The sequence below is a fragment of the Ostrea edulis genome, chromosome 3, assembly GCF_947568905.1.
Source record: "Ostrea edulis chromosome 3, xbOstEdul1.1, whole genome shotgun sequence".
NCBI classification, from domain to species: domain Eukaryota; kingdom Metazoa; phylum Mollusca; class Bivalvia; order Ostreida; family Ostreidae; genus Ostrea; species Ostrea edulis.
The window spans coordinates 56,988,889-57,013,641 of NC_079166.1; the positions used below are offsets into that span (position 1 = coordinate 56,988,889).

Here is a 24,753-nt window from a genome sequence, read left to right on the forward strand (position 1 = left end):
AAATGTTACAATTCTATCAATCTAAATAACTTTATCAAAACTTTATTCAAAAACAAATATCAAAGGTAAATGAAAAAATGAAGATAACAAACATTGATTAATCTCATAACTCCGATAAGGAATACGAAGTAGAGAGTTGGCCAAACATGGACCCCTGGATATAGCATAAGTGGGAGCTAGTAGGAGTAAGCATCCCTCGTAAACCGGTCACACCCGCCTTGAGCCTATATCTTGATCATGTAAACGGAGTGATCCGTATTCAGAATCAATGTGCCAAGAACGGCCTAACAATTGGTATGAAACAAGTCAGATAGCAGTTGACAGGTTGTATTGGCAAACTAGATCGTTATAACGACCATAGCATTTACGAAATCCTGACTTTAAACGAGACTGTTGAATCCCTGGTTACATCATCTTGTTTGTCAGTAGCCTGCCTCGATTTAAACACTGATCATACGCAGAACATTCTCTTGTATATCGTATCAGTTGAGATTTATTAACACTATATGCAGGTCATAATGGAATATTGCTACATAAATATGGGAAGTTGAGGATCGAGAAGATGAAATCATCTCGTTTGTCATAAAGATGGGTTGTTAGTTTGCCATTAATATTTATTTTCAATAACACATCTAAGTACAAAGCAAATGTAGTGGATTTTGTGGTGTCATTTACTTTGAGTTCACTGGGATATATCAAATCAAAATATCAATGAAAACGATTATTGTTAAAAGATAAAACGTCATTAATATATCTAAATGTCGAGTTGAAGGCCACAGCAAGATATTTTTTCTTGTCATGTAGAAGCTTTTGAATAAATTTTGCCTCATACGAATATAAACAGAGGTCAGCTAAGAAAGGAACACAATTCTTGTTCATGGGAATTCCAACAGACTGATGGAAGAACTGATCATCAAAGACCACGAAGATACTGTCACAGAGGAACTCCAGCATATTTTTTTTTATTTCAACTTCAAAGTACTTGTTTCTAGATATAAATATTTTTTCTCCCATTTGTTTGACGAAACAATTGTCTATGATTTCAAAAAGCCTAGTCTTTAATTTATCACGCGGAATGGTTGTGTAAAGTGTTGAAACGTTATGCGTTTTGATGTTGTTGATTTGAGAAAAGTTTTGCCTTTTCAAATTTACTTAAAATTCTTTATACAAGTTCTGATATATATTGTGGTACGTTTGAAATTTTTCCTTTACAGCAGTTTATATTTTCGAGATGAACAAAGATAAGAACTTGGTAGAATGTTTATTGTGTTTGTAAAGTTTTCTGTGATGTTTAGTAATCCAGTATAGGTACGGTAACTCACATTCATCAATTGACTGGGATATTCAATGTTTCTAAAACTGAAGCATCATTTTGAAAATTTTCGTTTTTTAAGAGAAAGGGCAGTTGGAGTTTAAGTACGATTACGAAATGTGAAATTAATGCCAAGTTCGTTTAAAATACAGTTGTGATAATGAACCTTACAAAGACAATATTGTTACAAGCTTTGTCACCTTCAACCACAATATATTCCTCATGCAACCTATCAAATTCTTTTATCACTTCTGGTTTACTTAACACAGAAGGATAAATTATAAGTAAGAAATTAAACAATTATGCAAAATAGAATTAACTCTTTTAAAGTAAAGAAATAACACACGTCTGCTTCTGCAATTCTGAGAGTGAAATGTACTCAGACGGTGACCCTGCGACAACTTCGTCATGCCACAGATCCGAATGCCACATCGCAATTCAATCACTTTTCAAAAGCTGTACTGGCGTCTCCACATTCAGAAAAAGTGTGGTTCACAACAAAGTTTGTAAAAGCGTACCGGTTTTTCGAATTCATATCTGAAATTCGGGACGTTCTCAAAAATACATCGCACACTGCCTCAGGGCGACTGCAATACAGTATTCAGGCCCTTAACGAACGGTATATTATGTTCATGAGTGAACTCCGGAACGAGACTTCCGTACGAAGTTGCAACAGGCATTGCAGCTACCATAAAAAAAACAATGCCTTAGCAAATTACTGGTAAAACTCGCAACCCTCTGCAGCACTCACTCATTCATCTGGACGCCTTTACAACCTTCAAGAGAACTCTGTTTGGTGTCTGATTGCATCCCACATAATGCACATGACCCACACTTGTTGTTGGTACTGACATCGAACCTTGCACTTGGTGTCACCTAACAAAATTCCAGGAATGTTCTATGTACAAGACTTATCTCTAACTCTTCCTTTTTAAAATTCAAAGCGTCAGCCATTCAACATTATTGCAAGCATCATTGTTTGTTAACCATCCAGAACGATTGAAAGTCATGAGATATAGACTTTGTTCTTTGTGGTGAATATTCAGATATCCGACCTTGGCAAGAATTTTGCAATTTTTGAAATGGACGTTTTCCATTACCCTCTCAATATCAAAGCTGATTTTACAAGAGTTCATTCATATCTATCAATGTACCGTAAAAGTTGTTATTTACGGGTGGGGGAAATTAACACTATTTACGCGGTCACGTACTTAAGCGAGTAAATTTTCCCCACGGTTTTAGTCATGAATTTTGATATAATATATATCATATTCAGTTACCGCGTATTTTTCCCCATGTGTAATGTTGGACGTGGAAGAACGAGTACTAAACCCCAGGGTAAATAATCACTTCTATAGTACTCTTTCAACATGCTATTGTCATATGACAACTGGTTTTTCTTCGCGCCGACCAGGTTTGTTAACATAATTCACATCACAAAACTTGCTTTCAATTTCTCAAGGACCATAATATGACCTGTAATGCATGACCATGAACAGGTACAAATACAAGAACCTTATCACCAGGTTTGAAAACTCTGTTCCTGGCATCTTTGTCACACCATACTTTCATTCTGGCTTGAGAACTCACGAGATTCTCATGTGCCAATTTTTACATATATTTTTTTATTATCTTTCACATTCATAGTAGTTTTACAGAATAAAAAAAATAACATATTTGTATATATTTGCAAATTAGATTTTTTTCAATTATTCAAATGTTAATACAAATGTAATTTAAAATATTCAAAAACATTTTTTGAAAGTTTGGGGTGCTTTTATAGAAGAAATGAAAACAGGGTAGATATAAGAATTTGAAAGGGAGAAAGTAAATCAATGGAAGACATAGAGAGAAACAGGGATTTATATACCTTATGATAACAGTTACGTACATCAGTTTAATACCAGTGATTCTTTCTTAAGGTATCTAAGCTCAACCTGTTTGAAGGGGTGAACTTATTTGTATAAATATCGAACATATATAACATTATTTATAATACCAAACAAAGTTGAATTTCTGTGTGTGTTTATATCAATATCTAATGTACATTTTAACCAATTTTCTACCTCAATCCGAAGATCTTTTCATAAAATAACATTCCGAAAACAAATGATCTAATGTCTCTGGCAATTGATTGCAGTAAGAGCATAATGTGGAGTCTTTAATACCACATTTATTCAGATAGTAGTTTGTAGCAGATAACCTATGAAGCATTTGGAATTCAGACCACTGCAATTTTGTTTCCGTAGTTATTTCAAAATGAAGCATACAAATGGTATCCCATTCTTTCTGCTAAAGTTGATACCATTTTCAATCCATTTATTTTCAGAAGTTGAATGACTTTTTCTTTGAGATAAGAAGTTATACATAGCTTTACAACCTTTCTTAGATTTGAATATTAATTCAATAGTAGAGACATATCTGATATTGTATTTTTTTTTTACAAAGTCGTATTTTTCTGTTGCATATGTTTCTTTATTGCTGCAACAATACCAGAAAACTGAAGGAAGCTTACTTTTCCCGTAGATATGTCTTTAAATCCCGTACTCTTTATAGGGTATTTGTAATTTATCAATTTTTGGATCTGGGATATACCACAGATGATCACATGCAATATTTTGGCGATTATATTTGTCTGCATTACTTATATCAATCCAGCTTTGCAACGTATCGGTCCAAAATTTGTTATACTTGTTTTGTGTTTTAACAACTTTATATGTAATTTGAACCAAAGTTCAAAACATCTGAAATCGAAATCCTGAACTCAGTTTCAAACAACGTTTTTCATTAAGAATTTTTAGCTGATCCACCTAGATTTAAGTGCAAAAATAAATTTGGTGTAATCTATGAATTTTAAACCACCATCTTTGTAATTTTGTATAATTGTGTTCTTTTCTTTTTTCAAAATTCTTAATGAACTCATCAGAAGGGTTTGGAAGAGTGGTTTATTTATGACAGCAATTTTGCCAATTGGGGTTAATTTTCATTATTTTCATTAAACAAGTATTATGTGTATGTTTTCTAACTTCTTGTTGTAATTCATTTTTATCATTTCGTCAAGGTTTATAATGCATTGTATTCCGAGAAGTTCAAATGAGGTTTGGTTCCAATCACATTTCCATCTCGAGTGATGATATACATCTCTTGAAAACTTTTTACTACCTATTCAAATCAACCTGGTTTTACTTGTATTAATTCTTAACCCTGAAATTAGTGCGTATTTATCTAGCAACCTTAATATAGCATCTAGAAATGTATGTGAGCCGTCGCACATTAAAGACGTATCATCTGCGTATTGCGAAATCTTATATTCTTAAATGATAATTCACTGCTATCGCGATCTGCATCCCCCAGATTTTCCCAAATACAAGAATGTGATATAAACCTAGCTAATAATAAATACAATGTAGTGAAATGAAATTGAACTTGGAATATCATCCTTTCATTTATTTGCAATTTATTTACAGATAATTATAAGATAATGTTGCACATAGAGGGTGACCTCTGTTCACCTATTAATTTCGGACATGAAAATTATGTTACTGTTGATTATATTTCATGATGCTACAACAGTGTTAAGGTGAAATGATTAGCTTACCTGAGCCAAAGAATAAAATGAGGTTTTTTTTATCATTTGTCTATCAGTTTGTAAATTTTCTGGGCATATTGTCACCAAACCTCAAGTAAAGGTCGTCCAAAGTTATGTGCAGATGGTCCATGGGCATTTTGTCTAAATTATGTTTTGTTTGACTTTGTAGTTGCTCATTAGAATTGGTGTAAATAGAAAATATAACATATTTAAGGCGTGTCTGTAAGACGTGTATAAAAGATAACGGGAAGTATGGATTTCTGACAGAGGAAGAGATTAGTCATGTGGTTAATCAACCTGTTACTTGGCTATGTATTTGAAATAAAAGTAGAAACATAAACAAGAGTGACCTAAGGTCATCCATACACTGAGATGTCGGTTACCTCAGGACACCTTTCTATAATTTTTTCAATGATGACCAGAGGTAAACCTTGCATGACCATTACATCAATGGGCGACTAGGGGTAACTTTTATATGACCATTACATCCATGGATGACCAGAGAAACCCTTATATGAAATTTACATCAATGGGTGACCAGGGGTAACCATTTTATAACCATGGCTACACTATGGGTGACCAAAGGTTACCCTCTTACAACCAGTTTCTATGGGTGATCAACAGTTACCCTCATATGATTATTATATCTAGTATGATGACCAGAGGTAACCCATAGGATCATTACATCAATAGGCAACCAGAGGGAACCTTTATTTTAGCATTATATCAATAGGTTACCAGAGGTAACCCTTACATGACATTTACATCAAAGGATGACCAGAGGAAAAAGGGGTGACCAGAGGTAAACTTATATGATATTTACATCATTGGGTGACCAAACGTAATCCTTATTTGACCATTGCTACACTATGAATGACCAGAGGTAACCCTCTTATAACCAGTTTCTATAGGTGATGAACGGTTATCCTCATTTGATTATTATATATATGGTGATCAGAGCAAACCCTTGTATGACCATTACATCAATAGGTGACCAGAGGGAACTTTTATATGACCATTACATCAATGGGTGACCAGAGGAAACCCTCACATGACATTTACATCAAAGGGTGACCTTAGGTAACCTTATATCATATTCACATCATTGGGTAACTAGAGGTAACAATATATATTTACATCAAAGGGTTACTAGTGGTAAACCTATATGAAATTTACATCAGTAGGTGACTAGAAGTAACACTTGTATGACTATTGTATGATCATTACATTAAAGGGTGAGCAGAGAAAACCTCACATAACATTTACATTAAAGTGTGACTAGAGGTAACCTTATTATGACCATTACATGAAAGGGTGACCAGATGTAACCCTTACATGACATTTACATCAAAGGATGACCAGAGGAAAAAAGCGTGATCAGAGGTAACCTTGTATGATATTTACATCATTGAGTGACCAGAGGTAATCCTTATTTGACCATTGTTACACTATGAGTGACCAGAGGTAACCCTCTTATAACCACTGCTTCTATGGGTGATCAAAGGGTACCCTTATGTGATTATTATACCTAGTATGGTGACCAGAGGTAACCCATAGGATCATTACATCAATAGGCAACCAGAGGGAACCTTTATTTGAGCATTACACCAATAGGTTACCAGAGGTAACCCTTATATGACCATTACATCAATAGGTGACCGGTGGTTATCATTATATGATCATTATATTGAAATGGTGACCATGGGTAACCTTTGTAGAACCATCAATCAGCAGGTTGAGAACATTCTCCTATATCCATATGGTCCCACTAAAGCATTTTTAAAAAAGTTTTTATATTATGATGATGGAATTTATTCATATGTAGGTATTGAAACAAAAAGATCACTCCGTCAGGAAAAGAAATATAGATTGATAATAGTAATAGCTATTGTTAAACATGAAAAAACACAGAAAAGTGGAAAAACCTAATAAAAGGATTCATGATAAAATGTAAATTTAACAGAGCTCCAGATAAGGTGCGTATCAGCGTAAATACTCATTAAAATTTACCAAATACGCATTTAAGTTGAAAATCATGCGTACAATTACGCATCAGCGAATGTAAATACGATTTGCACTCCCAAAGTAATGCGTATTAGTCCGCGTATTTGTGATCCATGTAGTATGATATGAATATGAATTATCTATTCATATGAATTGAGGTTAGCCCAGGACTTGATCAGATATGATATTTAGCGCTATGAAATACGTTTTGATGACAATCACAATTTTGAAAAATTTGAAAAACACTATTTATATATAGGTCTACTTGTTATACTTTCTTTCTTAAAGAGTTAGTGTGCAGTCGAAAGCACAGGGGGAAAAAACTTATCAATCGTGGACAAATGATATACAGAATTAGATCATAATCATGCGACTGAGTGTCTGACATATTCAAATTGAATGTATCAATGATAAATATCAATTTCGAAATGACAATGAATAGTTTTAATAAAAAGAACTACAAAGGATTTTAACGTGAATAGCTGGAGCAGCCTTTTAGTGTAAACATTAAGTTCAAGTTTAACGGAAGAAGCATCATTTATCTGGTGACATCTTCTGTGCAAAAGAGCAAAGATAATCAGTAAATTAACAAAATACGCTTTTGAATTTTTTTGAAAAGCAAATATAGTCATCGATTTGAAAATCAGGGGGTAAATACTCTTTGTGGTAAAAAATTATCTGGAGCTCTCGTAAATTGGAGCATGTCTATCTGCCGAAAGATGTGTGCTCCGACAATGACAAAGTCATTCAGAAAATAAGTATATTCACTCTTTTCTAACAGGTAAGAATGTTATTTGTATTTATTACTACGCAAATTCATTTCGAGATATTAGAACTAGTTCGGGTGACTCCTGCTCCTACTTGAGGGTATGAATTATCCTTCTGCATCAAGTTCACGATTGGACCTCGATCTTATACGATCATCACGATCCGGATTCCCGATTTGAGACGATCGTGTACGTGCAGATACGTTCGTATACGGTAGGATACGTTAATCCCGGACTGATGCGCTATGTTGCGATTAACCAATGACTTAATTTAAGTGAACAACACAACCCACGACCACTAGCAATATGGCTAAGGTTGAGGTTGATGACAACGTGACATTTGCAGCATTACTGTGTGTTTATGTTATAACTACCGTGACAGATCGTGGGACATCGAAACGCATCGTCGCATCAAAGCATGGTGTTTACATTGTAAAAGATTGACTGGTATCATCACAATTTGGGAGCACGAATAGATATGCGATATGTTGTACTTTGTTACGATCAATACGATCTGAAAATCAATCGTGTTGATCATCAAAAAAATTGACAATCACAAACTTTTCAACGATCAACACGATTGTCACGACTAGCGCCAAGATTGGGTAGGAGTTGATACAACCACCACGATTAAGACCACGATTTCAATCGTGCCGCGAATCGTGATAGTGGGAACATAGCACAAGGAAATATGATTCTGTTGATTTATGTCTCATATACATGCATTAAAAAGTGTATTGTGTTTGATAATTTATTGGTTTTAACTCGAATAAAAGTAAATGAAATTAGATACACTAGCTAAACTTTTTTTTCCAGATAATAATGCGAGTACGGAGTTACCCTAACATTTCTTTTGAAGCCAAGTACGTATTCTATTGTGTCTAATGCATTGTAGAATACAATAAAACGGCAATACAAAAGAAGCACTGATGCGCATTACTAAAGCGATATATGAGGAAAGTTTACCGAAACAGCCGCAGGTTGTAGTGACAAGTTCTGAGTTATCGATCTTACTCCATTCGTTTTCGCTAATATCAACTTCATTCAAATGATAAATTTGCACCAAGCAGCAAGGAGTCTTGGGACTGCTCCATTTGAAAAGGATTTTGTTTAGCAAAAATACTTCATCAGTGTTCATTGTTGTTCTTCTCTTCCAACCCCCCCCCCCCCCCCCCGAAAAAACGATGCTGCATGCCTAAAATCAGATTTATTAGATATAATGTTGAGTATTTCCATTGCTCTTTTAATCTTGCCTTGGCTTGTGATCGCTTATCCTTGAGAATGCAATTACTACCTAAGCCCAGAAGAGTTCCGAAAGGTTATAGTGCATTTCTGATATAACACGCGCCCCCTGTCGTCATAATAAAGCAATTAATACGGCTTACAGATGTTGAATTTAGATCGAATGATGATGAATTTGATTTCAAAAGTCAATAGAACAAATGATGGATTTGCCTATACCTCAAACAAGTTTTATATATTTATTTATCAAAGAACAAATTGTACACTGACAGCTTAAAAGTTTTTATCTAAACATTCTACGAATAATGCACAGCGTAACAACATTAGCAGTCATTTCAACTCACTGAATTGACATTGCACTAATGATTTCTGCAATGTTCAAGTTACAATTAACATTTCTACAATTACATTGAACAACTGGTACATTGCATAATGAGGGAAATTTGATATATGTATGTAGTATAATGGATAATTATTCGAGTTTTAACTCGAAACAAAAGACTTCTTTCATGCCTTAAAAATATTCAATGACCAATAAATCTATATTTGTTATTCCTGTAACGATTAGAGACAGTTGTTAGAGTTTGATCACTTGTTTAACATATAATCAGGGATATTACCAGAATCTTAAGACTGATTCTATGTAACTATCAAAATTCAGTGGCCACGGTATGTCACAGATTTTTATGAAACTTTGTGTGTAACAATATTATGATAGATATAAAACAAAAAGGGCATGCAAAGGTTTGACTTAGCAACGGTTGCCATGGAAACCGATCCTCTAACAACAGCTGGACAAGATATGCACATATATGTTATATTTTGAATAAACCAAAATTAAACGCTATTGTTTATAAAAACAACAATTGTAAAAATTATTTTGAGCTAGGTTCTAGCTTTTAGAAATTTTTTTGTATTTATTTAATCCTTGAAAACAATAGAAATAATTATTTTTATGATGTATAAGGGTTTGATATATGTAATTTTTAGAGAGGGATAAAATATATTTGCCCAGTCATTTGGTGTAAACTCACATGCTAGTAAAATGTATTGAATCTTACTTTAAAAAAGTACAGAAACACATTTGTGGAGAAACCAAAGGTAAACACATAAACCAGTAGTTTCCTCTGGTGCACAAACCAAAATACACCAGAAAGAGTTATTGCCCTTTGTAACACTCTCTTGTATTGGAGATATGAACAGCCTTCATTTGTTTTCAGTATGGCAGGAGGTGGAAATTGAGTTTTTATTCAATTTGTTCTTCAGAAGTTTATCAATATCAGATGCTCTTTGTTCACTTAATTCACTACCATTATATTTATCTTCAATTGTGCTAAAGGATTCCGGTTTATTTCATGGAATACAAATCCGTTTGATCTTTGCCATAGTCACCGGACTCTAGCATCCAATCGTCTACGTATTCGTAGAAAAAGTAAATGCTGTGTGGAATTTAACGCTTTATTGCATCACATCCGACTAAAAAAATGACCAGGGAAACAGAAGGCTGACAGACATATTCATAGAAAAAGCCCTGCCTGTTGCCGTGTAACGGTGTTGGAACTTGTATTGACGTAAGTATTCTATTTGATTTAGAATCCAAATTCTAAAGTAAAGGCTGAATAAAATGTATCAGAAAATTCGGCTTTTAGTAAACATATGAGAACCCCAATTTATTTTATACTGCCAGCCAGGCTAGTCAGCTATAGTGGTATACATGTAGACTGAACATTGTAAGTAGTCCTGTCATTTACTGCATGGGTGTACAATATAGAATACTAGTTAAGTATGTCCCCAACCTAACATTCACTCAGGGAGTTTCCTATCACATTTACACAGAGTTCAGGATCTGTAAAAATTGGGGAATACTTATCAAATCATGTTTCATGTGAACATTTTCAAAAGGACTAGGCTTAATTTATGTAATCCTAAGTGATGACCCCCCTCTCTCTCTCTCTCTCTCTCTCTCTCTATCTCTCTCTCTCTCTCTCTCTCTCTCTCTCTCTGACTGTCAAGTTTACAATAAAAACAAACATGTGAATGCCTGTGTGCATTCTAGATAAAGATTGTTAAAATCATATATATTGGTGAGCCAGGCTACTTTCAAGTTTGTTTACCTGTGGTAACCCCCACTAATATGTGATGGTTCTAATCTACAGAAGAAATCACACAAATACTATTATGATTTAAAGTTTTCTCATCTCTGTAATTATGAACTTTAGGACACTTGATTTGGAAAAATTAAATGATGAAAAATTGATGATTTTGAATTGGGTCCTGTAACTGGGCCCTCAAATTTTAATACATGTAGGTCCTGTCAACTGAAGTAAATCAAAAAATATTAAATGTAAATTGTAAATATTCAAATACTTTTGAATTCTTACTTTTTCATCCAATAATCACATATTTTGGCCAAAGTACATGACCACTATTTTATGTAATTAATGTGTGCTTTTCCGTGTTTCAGCTGTATGAGCATCATACTGTGCAAATCACCTAAAGATGGAGTTGACCAAGTTGCTGACTTTGAGGAGGTAAATATTCAGCATTAATACATACACATTGAATACATAATTTGAAATTCAAATTTGAATCCCAGTATCATAAATCCTAAAACAAATTAATAGATGTGGGGAATGTGGTACATTGGGTTTAGTTTCTTGGTTATAGAGCCTGCATGGAAACTGAATTCTCTAGAATAATCACAGGAGACCATCCATTTTTTATGCGACATGATGACTTGAAACGTTTTCATCACAACTTCCTAAAAAAAATTTATTACTTCACTTAATTAGCATACTCAAAAAGACTAGTTGTTTTGTTGTCAATGACGCACATATATATGTACACATGTGTATGAGCTCAGTATCATTTGTAAAAATGATTAATTCTAATTAGGTCAATGTTGACAATCACTCAAGTGACCTACATGTTGCTATTTGTGTGCGTCAGTCATCATAAGACGTTAATTGAACATTAATATTTTTTCTTGATAACCACCCTTCCAATTCTTTTCAAATTTCTTTTAAGCATCTTTGGGACAAGGAGAATTAAGTCCCTTTTAAAACTTTTAAAAATGCTCTATACCAAAATTGAGAATTTTGTTTTAAAACCAGGGTTTGATTTCTTCAATTTTATGGAGAAAACTTTTTCAGATATACACTTCGTTAAATTGTAGAGTTGGGGAAGGGGGGGGGGGGTATAAGTGTATTTGACATTTATTTGTGTCCAAATTATGCAATTAATACTGAGGATTTCAGTATTAGTCTGTTTTTAAAACAACAGACACCTAGACTTAAGAGCACAATGAAAGCATACATGTGATAAGGAAGGGGGGGGGGGGGGGAGTGACTTCATAATAATGCCTGAAAATTCTTAACAAGTAAATTTTAACAAAAATTTTACACTAGAGATGCCAATTCAAGATAATTAACATGCTTTGTTTATTGGCATCTGGTGTACATTTAGCAACAAGTAGTGTTGTTCATTGTGAAACGATAAATTGATAATGTACATGTATGCTGTTGGTTGTACATGTGTTTTAGGCATATCTTATTGCATGTTTTGTTGTGTTTGGTTGTCGAAAATATTGATAGAAATTAATAATGAAGAATTGCTGATATACTAAGGACATCATGATTCTAATCTAAAGAAATTGAGGACTAGTTAATATTTACATACTTTGTTACATCATGACCATACATTGCTTGCAAGAAAAACACACATGGGCCACATACATGTAATCAGTGACTAAGAAATTTTGTTCAGTTATACTGTTTTCAAGTCATTACACTTAATTCTTAAAAAAATTCCTTAACTGGCAATTGATTGCAATCAGAAATTGCAAATTTTCTATTTATTCCTTACTTGACACCATCGAATGACAGTAATGTGATGCGCGCTCCCTGTAATCAGGGGGAAATAACTCGTATAGCATTGTGAAAAATGTAGCTCATTGATTATTCATATACGTTTGAAATATTTTATGGTTATACAAGATATTTTACAATAACTATTGAAAAAGACTCAAACACAATTTATGTTCATGTTATGCATAAATCTTATTAAATCATTGACTCCGCAAAATATTATGACATCACAGGAGGGTGGAACTACCTTAAATAAAGCTGAATGCTTATGAAGGAAAAACAGAAAGGGGTACCAAAATTGCGAATTTCGAAAACACAGGGTTGTGAATGTGGGTCCAGAAGAGTCATATAGTGTATAACATGGATTTTGTAGCCCTTAGAGCTATAGTGATACTTTGAATTTTTTTTAATTTGATTAATACTCAGGTAACCAATAAGGTTTGTGGACATCTTGTTAATTTATGAGTATTAACACTATTAATAGCTCTTCAATACAGCATAAACACATGTATATAAACTGTATCAAAACATAACATCCTTTAGGCCAATTCAACTTAATTAGTAAGATTATCATCCTGGGTCACCAAAAAAAAGTATGGGGCAGACTGTGGGAAGATTTTATTTTTTAATTTTGATTTTCTGAGAAATATATTGATGACAAACGAGTTTTTGTCAACAGAAGTGCATAATTTAATGCCAGATATATAAATCTATGTTATTTCACAGATGATTTTTGAGGGGCGGGTTGGCGGGCATGATAATCTATCAACTACGTAATTAATTAAGTGGTAAAATTACTATTCTAGCATCATGAATGATCTTGTACATGTAAATTTAGTTTAATCAAATTGAATTAGGTGTGTACTGTATGAAAATGTGAAAAATAAGATGAACTTTTCAATATTTGTTCAACACATTTTTTAGAACTTGAAGAGCAGAAGATGCATTCCATGACTCTTATGTGATATAGAAGACAAAGAAGAGCTCTTGAGAATGGAAAAAAAACTGCAAGTTTTACAGTCAATGAACACACCTCACGACACAAGTCCATCCTGATTCAGTAAACTATTATTCTAAGGAAACACCATGACTTAGTTAAGATCAAGTTTTGGTGTCAGAAGACTAATGTAACTAAAACATTGCAAAATTAACCTGCAAGTGTCTTATGTGAGCCTACTGAATAAGGATTCATTACTGAACAGTTGAAGGAAAATCACTATTATAATGATTTTTTAAAAAAGATGATTGTGTTGTTTGGATAACATTGTGATCCATGTTTGTTGAATAAACAACTTTGCAAAAATGAGTTGTTCTGTGTTAATATTATAAATTTACTAATTACTGGTATGTCAACATAGATTACAGTAACACTGAACAAACTTCAATAAATTTTAAAGTTTCATGCAGTTTCTGCAGTAGAAAATGACACCTATTGATTTTCTGGTCCAAAGGTCACCAGGTGCAATACAATACTCTGTACAATTGATGTCTGACCAGTTTCTTCAGAACCCTTTGATTGATAGTGATATTTCATACAGGGGTTGGTCACTGGTAGTATATGACCCCCATTGATTTTCAGGTCAAAAGATTAAAAATAGCAGGGGCCTCCGTGGCCGAGTGGTTGGAGCATAGCGTTCAAAATGACACGGCCTCAGTCGGCACGGGTTCGAATCCCGCTCGCTCTGGTATTAAGTGAGAAAGTTTCCCAATTTACTTTCGGAAGGTCGGTGGTCTCTTCCCAGGTACATTGTATCTGGGTTCTCACTTTCACCAATAAACACTGGGCACCACCAGAAAACTGAAAAATTGTTGAGTGTGGCGGAAAATATCAATAAATCAATCAATTAAAAATGACTAGGTGCAATGTAGCTAGTATTCTATGCAATGGTGTCCCCCCAATATCTTGGGCCTGTTGTTCAATTATGATATTTCATATGTTGGTTGGTTATAAATAGTAGATGACCCTAATGATTTCCAGGTCAAAGGTCAACAAATACAAGGCAGTACAATGAACAAGTTATTGGTATCTACCCAATATCTTGAGAAGACTTTTTATAGTTATTGATAATAGTTTACATGACAATACAGTACATGTAATATAGCTCGTTTATGGAAATGATTGCAAAATCTACTTGGTGTTTGGGGAGGGGGGGGGGGTCCTACTGGATTACAGTTTATGTTTACATGGGTTTTTTTAATCACTCTAACTAATTTTTATTAATATGTTAAACTTGTCCATGTTTATTTTTGAAATATCAATTGCTCATGTTATTCATTTTAACTGAAAATGATGTAGGTTGTATTATTTGTCATTAGTATGAATTTTTGGCAAAATGCCCAAATCTACAGTTTCCGTACTACAATAGATCAATTGTACTACATTTCACCATTAATCTTTTTATATAAATTAGGAGTCTTTGATATGGACACCCTTTGATGACAGTTGATTATGCTGTATGTATTTTCCAAATTATCTAAATTCATCAACGAAATCCAACAAAAAATCCCATTTTGGCAAAATGCCCAAATCTACAGTTTTCGTGCTACAATAGATCTATTGCACTACGTTTCACCATTAATCTTTTTATATACATTAAGAGTCTTTGATATGGACATCCTTTGATGACAGTTGATTATACTGTATGTATTTTCCAAATTATCTAAATTCATCAACGAAATCCAACAAAAAATCCCGTTTTGGCAAAATGCCCAAATCTACAGTTTTCGTGCTACAATAGATCTATTGCACTACGTTTCACCATTAATCTTTTTATATACATTAAGAGTCTTTGACATGGACATCCTTTGATGACAGTTGATAATGCTGTATGTATTTTCCAAATTATCTAAATTCATCAACGAAATCCAACAAAAAATCACTTTTTGGCAAAGTGCCAAATTATAATACATTGGTACAGCGGTCAGTAACACACTCTTTACCATAGGTGGATATAGATATCATAAATAAGGAGGGAATTTTATGGGGAATCGAGATTTATGGAGAAAATTAGTTGTCTTTTTCAATTTTTTATATACCACAAGGACAAAACATGGGCAAAACGGACTGAATTTTGCAGTTCAATTAGCCCTCATAGACTGCTGTCGGTTTCCATGGCAACGGATGGTAGAAATTCGGTGGTGGGGTTGAAATTATGTAAGATGGTGCAAGTAAAGTTAATACTGTGAAAATCAAAGAAATCTGTGACATTGAGTGGCCAGACCCTATCTGATTTCTTCGATTTTTACATAGAATTGATCTTAATAAGGTAAGTAATTTCAAGCAATGTGCCACAAAGACACGTGTTTATCCTGGTTCGGAATGTCTTGATATGTAGGCATATCAAACATTGTATATTACTTCAATTATGCATTAAACACAGGGGCTTCTTATCCATTTTGTTCTCAATCTATACATAAATATCACAGGTACTTGCTTCTGTAAATAACTTACGACCTCTGTATACTAATAAGTGTTATTATTAGTATACAGAGGTCGTACGTTATTTACAGAAACAGGTGTCTGTGATAAATATCTAACAAGGGATGACACGAAAATAGGATACTGGTTGTAAACAAAGCTCAAAATCACCTTAGTTACGAGAAACAGATCGAATCTCCCTATACAAAGGGCGTTAAACATCTTCCAAATCAAGTCCAACGTAGAACAATCCTTTCATTACGGGCGGCACGAGCCGGCCCATTCTATGATATAAGTTTGGAGAAGTCGCCTGCGTTTCTGCGGGACTGATGTCTGTTACCACGGAAGTCTTCTAATAAAGAATGATGTCTATAATCGAGATTATTTTATTTCATATCAAATAGTCCTTATTAATTTAGATACACTATGTATGCACAAGCACTCGACGTTTTAAATATCTACAGGCCCTAATACAATAATTGTCTTCCTGTAATATTATGTTTACAGGAAGACATTTTTTTATAGATACTATTTAAAACGTCGAGTGCCTGTGTATGTATGTTGGGTCTACGTCACTTATCTGCTACAGCGTACGAGTTACTGAGATCGAACCCATTAATTAGACAATTTTCAACCGAAGGTGGCAGGGGACAGTTTCTTTGGTTCTGAAACATGTGGATAGGGGGTATACATCAAAGTCAGATTATGACAGACTAATGAAAAATCCTATTTCCCTTTTATGTCAATACTTGTATTTCATATTAGTGTAGTTAATAAATGATTACCCTAAATTACATGTAATCTATAAATACTGTTGCTGGTGCACAAAACATGTTCTGAGCAGGTTCCCCTTTTTTGCTTTGATTTTCTCTCATTTTGGCTAATCCGCACTACCCCCACACCATCACAGTACCAAACATTGGGATTTAGACACTGTGCACAATCAAGAACCCTATCTGCCATTCTCAAAAATCTGCCTATCATATGGGGCCATCCACCTTCCCTCACAGCTACAGACCTTTTGCTGGACCATGCATGTTTTCACCGGAATTTCGTCAGCAACTGACCACATGTCTTAGTTTCGTATTTCCACCCATCTATATGCTAGGAATCATGGTGACACCTAGATGTTGTATATCAACATTTTTATTAAGCACTCAGTTACATTTGACATGCATCCTAAAATTATTGTATACATTTTTACACATGTAATATCACTTCAAATATGGGGTATCTCCATTTTTTTTTAAAAGTTGACCGGGCCTATAGTGCGAAACTGCCCCCTGATACCGAAGCAGGAACCTGGTTTAATCTATGCACGTGGTCGGAGTTTTTCTCCTTGATATTATCCATACAGAAGTGAACTAGCAGTAGCATACTGGGATAGTTTTTCTGAGGAATGCCCCTAAACAACTGCGACTTGGAGATCCCCGGTCAGGGGGGTCGAGGGGAAACGTAGCCGTGGGACGCCCAGAACACAGACACCTGAACATCGGGAACTAATTCCCAATCCCACGGCAACACCTCGAATGGATCAACTATGAGAGGGGCAGCCACTGACCACTGAAGAGGTCCCTCGGTTCACATTTAACATGCACCAGATAACTCAGGTGAGTCTTGTAATTTTTATAATTAAATACGCCTGTCATTAGACGGGACGTATTATGTTATGGCGCTGTCCGTGCGACTCGCTGGCTGGCTGTCCGTCCGTCCGTCACGGGTCATGTTTTCTGTACTTTTTTCCGTAACGGATGCATGCACAACTTTGAAATTCGGTCACAATATCTCCCTAAAAATTGTAAGAGTGAGTTTGCATTTCAGCTGGATTGGTCCATCCTTGACCTGCTTTAGGGCTATAAGTAGGTCAAACAGTTTTCCGGATTTTCGTTACAGATATTGCCCTGAAATTTACACATAAGCTTCCTTTCAGAGGAATACAAGTTCAGTTTGCATTTCAACAGGATTGGTCCATTCTTGACCTACTTTTAGGAAAAAAGAGGTCAAACAGTTTTCCGGGCTTTTTTTTTCATTATGGATACAGATATTGCCCTGATATTTAGTCAAAGCCTTGAAAGGCTTCCTCTCAGAGGAATACAAGTTCAGTCTGCAGGAAAACACCATAGAGTCAATTCCGGAATAAAACACCTAAAAGAAGATGGGTGAACTTGGCGAACAATAAGCCTATTCATGATTGGGCACCGGTCGCGAATCGGTTTAAAATCCGCATTGATGGTACCCGTAGTTACAATAGATACAGTACCGTACTAAAACGCTGTCCAAAATATCTAGAATTAGAATGACTAAAATTATTTTACAGTCACATATTACATGTAGTTTTCATTAATTACAGAAAAATCCCTTGACTGACACTTAATTACATTAAGATATAATGAATCCTTATATTGACGCTATGAATTGAGGACCGCATCGTGTTGTGAGTCCCCTGTATTCTGGGGGAAATAACTCGCTCTGCATAGTGAAAATGTATTCCATTTAGAGATTTTTTTTATTCAAATGTAAGAATTTTTACCACGTGACCACGGAAACTGGCAGTATCAGAAATTTTAACGTACAACGTCACGGAAAAGAAATTATATCGATTGATCGGACAAACATATTTTTGTATCGATCGATCGGACAAGCGTAAACTCTGTATAGCCTGGATAGCGGCTAGCCTAGGGGCTAGGTATGGTGGCAATCTAATTAGAATTAGATCCTTTGATCCGCTCACGTATATCGCTACACAAGCGATATACGTGAGCGGATCAAAGGATCTAATTTTAATTAGATTGGGTATGGTGGCTGATTTGTGCCGTTTTAAAATGTGTTGTCTTTTCGTTATTCTGAGGTGAAAAGTAGCTAATGATATCATTTTGTCGTCTTTTCGGGGTTTTTTCCCGGGACGATAAAGTGTAAAATGGCAGAAATCAGCCACCATACCTAACCCCTAGACTAGCCGCTACGATAGGGAACTCAGCCTGCTGTTGACTTTGGTATAAAATCTTATAAGACTAGTTGCCTTATTGATCTACTAATCAGGCGCGTAGCTAGCCCTGTTTGGAAGTGCAAGCCCATACAGGCGAGGGGTCGGGGGTCAACCCAGGCCCACAGCCAGGGGCGGATCCAGGAATTGTGATTACGGGGGGCGCCACTTTATGAGGCAGGGGATATGGAACCCCCGGAAGCTCTTGGATTTTTCAGTCTCCTATTTAGTCATTTGTACTATTTTCTATCATTTTTATAAGGTGAAATTTAATAAAAATGACGCAAATTTTAAGGGTTTTTGGAAAAAAATAAGTTCTCCCAATCTAGAATTTTTTTTATGCAAATGACGGTAAACGGGAATTTTTTTCTTTGGAAGATGATACTTTATTTCAGCTTGATTTTAAATGCAGTGTACACACTCCCATCTATAAGACTCTTTAAATCAAACATAAAAGGATTTCATTGCAGGAGTTATCTTCTCCTGTGTGTGATCGACGACAATAGGGTCTGTAAGTCTCGTTTGGTTTCACTTTCGTTTTTACTACTTCCGGGTACAACAACATTTGCAACATATACAGTCATAACAGCAAGTCCGCTCTAATATGTAATTTGGAGTATTGTTTTGCGATCGGCTGCACACACGAGATTGGGAAAACTCAGCCATGTAGTTTATTTAGGTTCCTAGTCGATGCTACAGTAAGGAAGCGGTGGATACAAAGATGTAGGTACGTAATATCATATTTCAACGAATAATCATGCGCGGATCTAGAGGGGGGGGGGGGGGTCGGGACCACCCCCCCCCCCCCCCGGAATTTGCAAAGATAAAAAAAATTACAATATAACGATTTATAAGAAAAATGAGTGGACTGTTATTATATTATATATATTTCTGAATTAACTTTCTTAGTATTGTAATGTCATTATGAGGTTAGAATCAAATCACAAATGTTATTCGAGTTTCTAAACGAATCTAAACAGGAACGATTTGTTTAATATCTTATTACGAGTGATTGACGTCATAATCTTGTCATTATGCTACTGCATCGTCATAAAGTCATCAGCTTTAGTATACCTCTGCTTCAGACTCAATGTTACAGACTAGTATTCGTTTATCATTCTAAGTAAATATTAATAGAAATTCTCTCAGTAATCCGATTATCATTTCCTTCCAATTTTAACACTAATTGTCTTGCTTAGTAATAGATGCAAAAGATACCATGGGTGAAAGGGATTTCAAATGATATTTTACATGCCTCTTTACTGAAAGCAGCAGCAAAAGGCTGACAAGCCTTGCAGCTCAATGTATCTTTAAGATATGCAAGTTGCAAGAAAGACTACACCTATGATCTGAGTGTAATGAGGTCCGATATATTGCCCAGAGATGGTAATCTGGACAAATTGCCGAGACGCTTTATCCAGAAGATGGTCCAGTAGGTATTTGCCCTGTGAAAGTGTACGGGGATGGCAATTGCTTCTATAGGGCCCTCTCTAAAGCCATTTTTGGTCATGAAGAGAGACATATTGAACTTCGTGTCATGACCGTATTAGAACTTGTAAAAAATTCGAGAAAGTCGCAGGCAACTTACGACAAGATGTGTTCTCATCCCACAAGTGTACAATATGTTTTGGAGACGTCAGTATCGGACAGATCACTTGTACCGGGGAATTTTCTCAAGTCGATTCAGAATGAAACTCTAAATTCAATCAAATCAGGGGAATATTGTTCTTTGATTCATTTTTTTCGCAGCGGTAAATGTCCTGAATCATCCAATATATAGCATTTATCCAACAATACAAAATGTTGCTGTAAACAGACATTTTCTTCATCAAGAAATAAAGCCATTTTCAGATGAAAAGGTACGTCAGGGTTTCCCCATCTACATCATGTGGTCACACACTGAAAATAACAACCCAAACAATTGGTCACCAAATCATTTTGTGGTTTGTTTCCCAGGTTACCTACTGAATCCAATGAAATGAAGGAGCCTGCCCATAAAAAGTGAAAACTTTGTATTGATTCAGATGATACCCCGGAAATCACAATGGACTCACAAAATGAAAAGACAGATATCAAATCTGATGACAATGAATTGATTAAGACAACAGAACATGATAAAGATAAAACTTCTTTTGACGATTCGAATTTTTCTGATCTTGGGGAAAGAACTCAGAGATTGGAGACGTTATTGTGTTAACATGAGCAAAGAAACTCCAGGCAAGCTCTGCAATCTGCTCAATCTTTTCAACTTCGTAGATGGTCCCCATCTACGAAGTTGAAAAGATTGAGCAGATTGCAGAGCTTGCCTGAAGTTTCTTTGCTCATGTTAACACAATAACGTCATTTCATTTCCCGAACGTGAAAATCCTTCTGCACATTGGATGTGTTTTACCTATCACAACATGTGAGGCCGAAAGATCCTTTTCTGGATTAAGACGCATCAAGAGTTACATGCGCAGTACTATGCAAAAGGACAGATTGACTGGCATGGGCTTGCACTAATGCATCTTCACCATTCATTAGAAATTGACCAAAAGGAAATTGTACAATCATTTATCAAGCAAGGAAAACGAAGATTATTTCAGTCAAGTCTCTTTAGCTAAATAACACTTCCTACCAGAAAACATCAATACACGACAAAAAGGTCGCCCGCGTGGTGCAGTGGTTATATAGAGCGTTTCTTTCGAAAGTTGGAAAATAAAGGGTTGAACATTATATCACGGGTTCGATTTTGTGAAAAGGTTCGACCCCCCCCCCCCCCCCCCTGGAAAAAATTTCTGGATCCGCGCCTGAATAATCATAATGTCAAATCAACACACGTGTGTATAAACTGACAGAATATACTGGACGCGTTGTATAGTTATTTCAGAGGGGGGGGAGGGTAGGCCTACAAAGGATTTTGACAGACGAACTCACTGATAAAAATAAAATAATGAAAAGAATTGACTACAATTTCCTAAAGGAGGGGGGGGGCAGTTATACTCCGGTATCGATTTCAAACATTTAATAACATCTTTTACTACATAATTCCCTTCTGCCAGAAAAGGGGAAGGGACACTAATTTATTGTATCAATATAGAAGAAAAATAACCTTGCTAGAAAAAGGGGAAAGGGTTGACAGGAGACCCTTGATACTACTTGCCTGTGTATAGGCTCCTGCATGATTGAATTTTGTTTGTGTTTCAAGAGAACTCGTATATCTTTATTGTATAATTATGTAAAAGTGCCATATGGCCTTGAGAAGAATGATTGTAAAACTCATATTCTGTGCTGATTTCAGAAACTACAACTTTGTTGTGTAGTGAGCCACTCAGTCAATAAAAACAGCAACTTATGGTATATTACTTTTTTTCATAGACACAAAGTTACGAATCCTGCTCAAGCAGAAGCATCTGCTTCAAACGTACATGTAGAAACCGAAGTTGATAATGCTACCAATATATCTGTACCAGACAACAATGAAGTGCATCTAAATGATCACGAGTATACGGCATCAAGTCCTCAACATTTAAAAAGGTACCATGCACGATACAAATATTGTCAATACCAGATACTTGTACACCAAACCAGGAAATTACAACTACTTTTGTTAAGTTTAGTGTCAGGTGATTTTCTGTATTCATTCTCATTTCAGTGTTATCTAAATTTATATGCACACCAAATTCTATAATGGTATTGTTTTTGTTCTTACAGCTTCCCTTGAAGACTAGGATGTTGTAAACTTGCAGTGGGAAATATACCTGCTTAATTAAAGGAAACCATCCATGACAATTGGGAACATCATAATTGAAAGACCCTGGGAAGGTATATTTTAGCAGTTAGTTAAGGAAAAATTAACCATGCACTTTCTATACACTGACTAGTTATCAATTTCACAGGTCAGCGCAGATTTCACAATATTCAATTACCTAGTAATTTTTTGGGGGTATAAATGTTGCTGTATACACCATTTTCTATGAATAATTTTCATATGCTCATGAAATTTTGTTTGAAGGGATCATGAACACTGTTGGGAGTGTCCATTCAACTGAAATACCAAAGTAAGAAGAATTGAAGATTGCAATGGATGCAACAGAAGTGACCTAATGTGACCAAATTGATATGAATAGCCAGTCTTTCGCTCTCAGTAATTATAAAAGTCGCCACAAAGAAAAGACTTTTAATATGTATTACACCTAATGCAGCTCTTTTCCAATTTTTATGCTGGATACAAATCTGATTCGGCAATTGTGAACCATTGTGGCATTTTAGAGAAGTTGCAAGTTGATGATATATTCCTGGCGGACAAAGGATTTTGTATATTTGACAAACTTCCAAATAACATGACACTTAATACCCCACTCTTTCTTACAAATAAATCCCACTTCTCAAAAGAGGATGCAAAATATTCAGCTTTGTGTGGCCCATGTGAATTTTAGGTTCCCCTTTTGAAGGAGATTGCAGATAAATCCTACAAACGTATTAGATTAATTGCATGTATGTATATACCTTAAATACCTGCCACATTGAATATAAAAGTTAAATGTAACAAGAGATGTTTGTAAAACACATATGCCCCCCATGGTGCAAAATTGAAAAGGGTTATACACACACATCATTTAATTGATAGTAGTATCATCAATTCAAAATATTGAGCAGACAATATCTTCCTATGTCAAGAGTGAATTGACCATGTGACCTAAAAATCAATAGGGGTCATCTACTCCTTATTTTGTACCATTGTACCAAATTTGGTGTCAATCAAGCAAATAATTCTTAAAATATAGGTGACAATATATTACTATGTCCAGTTCAACTATTGACGTTTGACCTCAAAATCAATATGGGTCATCTTCTCCTGAAGATGTACCAGTGCACTACGTTTGATGTCTGTCAAGCAAAAGGATTATCAAGATATTGAGTGGACAGTATATTACTATGTCCAGTCTGACCCTTGACCTTTGACCATGTGACCTCAAAATCAATAGGAGTCATCTTCTCCTGAATATACACCAGTGTACTAAGTTTGATGTCTATCAAGCAAAGGGTTCTCAAGATATTGAGCGGACAGTATATTCCAATGTCCAGTTTGACCCTTGACCTTTGACCATGTGGCTTCAAAATCAATATGGGGTCATTTTCTCCTAAAGATGTACCAGTGTACCAAGTTTGATGTCTGTCAAGCAAAGGGTTCTCAAGATATTGAACGGACAGTATATTCCTATGTCCAGTTTGACCTTTGACCATGTGACCTCAAAATCAATAGGAGTCATCTTCTCCTGAAGATATACCAGTGTACTAAGTTTGATGTCTGCCAAGCAAAGGGTTCTCAAGCTATTGAGCAGACATTATATTTCGATGTACAGTTTGACCCTTGACCTTTGACCATGTGACCTCAAAATCAATAGGGGTCATCTTCTCCTGAAGATGTACCAGTGTACCAAGTTTGATGTCTGTCAAGCAAAGGGTTCTCAAGATATTGAGCGGACAGTATATTCCAATGTCCAGTTTAAACCTTGACCTTTGATCATGTAACCTCAAAATCAATAGGGGTCATCTTCTCCTGAAGACGTACTAGTGTACCAAGTTTGAT

The 24,753-nt window shown here is 35.3% G+C and overlaps 2 long non-coding RNA genes across 2 annotated transcripts; both read left to right on the plus strand.

Annotated features, from left to right (window-relative positions):
• Positions 1-9,547: 9,547 nt before the first annotated feature.
• LOC130052653 (uncharacterized) lies at positions 9,548-14,384 on the plus strand. Its single transcript, XR_008801021.1, has 3 exons — positions 9,548-10,485; positions 11,379-11,445; positions 13,705-14,384. It is a non-coding gene; the product is annotated as an uncharacterized LOC130052653 (long non-coding RNA).
• A 5,346-nt stretch (positions 14,385-19,730) lies between these two features.
• On the plus strand, positions 19,731-24,563 carry LOC125676404 (uncharacterized). The gene is made up of 4 exons (XR_008801020.1): positions 19,731-19,908; positions 22,539-22,697; positions 22,875-22,985; positions 23,176-24,563. It is a non-coding gene; the product is annotated as an uncharacterized LOC125676404 (long non-coding RNA).
• Positions 24,564-24,753: the final 190 nt, after the last annotated feature.